Source organism: Protobothrops mucrosquamatus, unplaced genomic scaffold (assembly GCF_001527695.2).
Source record: "Protobothrops mucrosquamatus isolate PMUCROS unplaced genomic scaffold, P.Mucros_1.0 scaffold1232, whole genome shotgun sequence".
Taxonomy (NCBI): domain Eukaryota; kingdom Metazoa; phylum Chordata; class Lepidosauria; order Squamata; family Viperidae; genus Protobothrops; species Protobothrops mucrosquamatus.
The window spans coordinates 385,721-389,362 of record NW_015387439.1 but is presented as its reverse complement, the minus strand read 5'-3'; positions in this window follow the sequence as shown (position 1 = coordinate 389,362).

Sequence of the window (3,642 nt, the reverse complement as noted above, 5' to 3'; positions counted from 1 at the left end):
GCTCCATCCCATAATAAGGTTTGTTGGCCTGCCAAGCACCCCCCCATTCTTAGCCTGGGAGGGGGGGCTCCCAAGGGCGCCCCTCTGGATGGGTCGCGTTGGGGGGGGCTGCTGGGAGTTGTAGTTGTAGACCTCCTTGGAGCCCCCCCCAGTTTCAAAGGGGGGTCTGCAACCCTCCAGGTGTCTGCTCGGGGGGGGCGGTTTCAGGGACCCTCGAGCCCAGCATGTCTGAAAGCCCCCCTCCCCCCCAATTGGCTTTGCAGCTGTGCTGGGGTGGGGTGGCCATTTCTGAATTGCCCCCCCCTTCCTTTCTGATTGCTCCTGTCCTGTAGAAAGCTGGGGTGGAAATTTGGGGGAGATGGACCCTTACCTCCCTTGACTGGGGGGGGGTCTGTGAATTTGGGGTGCAGTGGGAGGAGGTGGACAGAAGTGAGACACTTAAGCCACCCCTTAATTTAGAATTAAGGGTTTGGTTGCAATAAAGTTTATTTAGGATCGGAGTAAACTTACCTCTCAAACTAATAGATGCCACCCAGGTCTGTTATCTGGTTCAGCTTCCTTGATCTCAAAAGATCTAGGCAAGATTGGGGGGGGGCAGTGGTTTTCTTCCATCCTTCTGAGGTCGCTAAATGAGGACCCAGATTGTTGGGGGCAATATGCAAATAATCCTGACATTGTCAATTGCCCAGAGAGTGCTCTGTCTAAAGCGCTATGGGATGGTATATAAGCCTAAATGCTATAAGCCTAAATGCTGTTGCTGTTTCCACAAAAAAATGGACCACCATTTGTCCTGGATGGAATAAGGAAGGACTCCTGTCTTGGGACATGGGGTTGGACTAGAAGACCTCTGAGTTCCCTTCAGCCCTGGGATCCTATGAATGTTGGCATACAGGAAAGGCGAGAACGGATTAGGGAGTCGAACAGCATCCCACAAGAAGGTGGTTTGCAAACAGCTTCCGTGCTGTGGCTAAAAACACACATCCAGGCATGCTGGCGTAGTCTCCAGAACTTGGTCACAAATCAATCCCTGGTTGTCTGATATTTAGGCCATAAACAGAGGAAGGAGAGAAGCATGCTAATCATATCTGTGAAGCATAACTTGATTTGAAGCTGCATGTAGCCCATGCGCGGGGTGCCAAGTCCTGCTTTCGCACAGTCTCAGATAATTTGGTGTATCGGGTCTGTAAAGAAGAAATTATCATTTGTCTCTTGGAATCTGGTATTGGAATGACAATGAAATATCTTTAGCGCCCCCCATGCCCCTCCCAAGCTGGTGATGGAGTGGGGTAAGTAGGGAAATGTTGCAGGCACCTACTCAGTGGCAGATCAGGGAAGTATTAAAAGAAAGAAGCATCTGCAAGAGTTAGGGAGAAAAGCTCGTCACCCCAAACCGGTTGGGAAGCAACCACCCCCCTGCTGCCATAGTGACGGTGGAGAATATAGAAGGCGTGTGCGGTGCTTCTATATCTCGGAGCGCGTACAAATATGGGAGTGGGTGTGATTGACTGAAGACTGGAGACAACTTTGGCACAGGCAGACTTTTGAGCAAGGAAGGATCTGTCTAGAGCAGGAGTAGGCCACCTTGGCTCTTTTATGACTCGTGGACTTCAACTCCCAGAATTCCTGAGCCAGCCATGCTGAGGGGAAAGGGAGAGGTTTCCAAGCTGAGCCATGCTGGCTCAGGAATTCTGGGAGTTGAAGTCCACGAGTCATAAAAGAGCCAAGGTTGCCTACCCCTGCTCTAGAGAAAGGGTTCTCCACAATTGGCCTCGGGGGTCTTCAGACAAGAAGCCACGGATGGAAACTCACCAAGGAGAGAAGCAACCTGGACCTAAGGAGAAATTTCCTAACAGAACAATCAGTGGAACAGCTTGCCACCAGAAGTTGTGGGTGCTCTATTACTGGAGGTTTTCAAGAAAAGCTTGGACAGCCATTTATCCAGGATGGTACAGGCAGGTCTCCTGCTTGAGCTGCGGGGTAGACTAGAAGACCTCCAAGCTCCCTTCCAGCTCTATTCTGTTTGAAGTGCAAGTTGCTGGCCATCATTTGAGGCCCTTTCAAAGGGTTTTGACTACAGGTAGTCCTTGACTTACAACCGTTTGCTTTGTGACTGTTTGAAGTTAACAGTGGCACTGGGAAAAATGACTTTAGGACCGTTTTTCACATTTACAACCTTTGCAATATCTCCGCGGTCGCGTGATCAAAATTCGGACACTTGGCAACTGATGTGTATTTACGACGGTCGCAGCGTCCCGGGGTCACGTGATCCCCTTTTGCGTCTTTCTGACAAGCAAAGTCAATTCGGGGGAAGCCGGCTTCGCCTAACAGTCGTGGCACTAATTTAACAGCCGCAGCGATTCACTCAGCAACTGTGGGAAGAAAGGATGTAAAATGAAGCAAAACTCACTTAACAACCGTCTTGCTTAGGAACAGAAATCCTGGGCGCAGTTGCGGCCCTAGGTCAAGGACCGCCTGTATGTCTTGGTGGTGTGAACTCAACCGTCGTGGTTTATGAAGCTGGGATCTCCAGCCTGCTTTTCCTGGCGCCATATTCCTTGCCCAGCAGGTTTTGCAAGTCTTTTTGAAACAATTTTAAAAAAGCCTTGCACCCTCCGTCTGTCAGAGCTGGAGGGAGGGGTGCGTCCCTGCGTGGTCGACCACGATTCAAGCCCCCCTGAAACGAAACCAAAATCATCTCTTTAAGCCACCCTAATTCTAGAAAATAACGTGCTACCTGCCTGCCTTTCTGAGGCTCTGGGTCCTGTCCCAGAGTTTATTCGGGACAGCAGTTTTGGGAGGCTTGGTGAAGCTTTTAACTGCCTCCTTAGTGCAGCCTGTAATCATTAACTCACTAAGCCTGTTTGCGTTGGCAGCGAGGTGGAGATGAGACAGCGCTGGTTGTGTTCAGTGTGGGTTGGCCCTGAGATGCCAGGGTTACCCTTGGAAGCAATCTTTGGCCTGCGGGGTCTGCGAAATGCCTCTCTTGAGTTCCCTTTGCGCTATGATTTTGTTCGTTTCTTTATTATAAATACGGTACATCTGCGGCTTGCAAAGGACCCCTCAGGTTGTGTGTCCCTGTGCCACCCCATCCAGAACCAATGATGAAAGACCCCCAGATTTGGGCGGTCTTGGTCTTGTTAGGGTCCAGCCAAAACCTGCTCCTCTCCATCCAGTCCACCCCAGGCTCCAGGCACAAAACTTTCTGGCCCCACTCGGTCAGCCCAGAGTAGAAAGCTATAACTGGGTGTCCTTGCTCTACTGAAATCTCTGGAGAGTCTCAGCCACCCAGGTTGTGGGTTTTTTTCAAGAGGCAACCGGACTTTCTTGGTTTTTCCTTGAAGGATGTCTTCCTTCCAACAAGGAGACCCTCCCAATGCTGGCCTTCCAACCCGCACAGCTTGACCATGATGGTTAGTAGGAAATGGAGGTTGAGGGAAGACAAGGATGGACCGTTATCATCTTGAGTCCTGGTCCTCTCCAAATGTGATCGGTGCCATTCTCCAGCCTGAAACCCAGCAAATGATATCCAAATTATCTGCTTCCTCCGCGGCCTCTGAACAACAACCCAAAAAGGAAAGGCTGCAGGCAGGCTGGATGCTAGCCAGCCCTTCACCTTAACTCCTATTTGCAAGCAAGGATTTC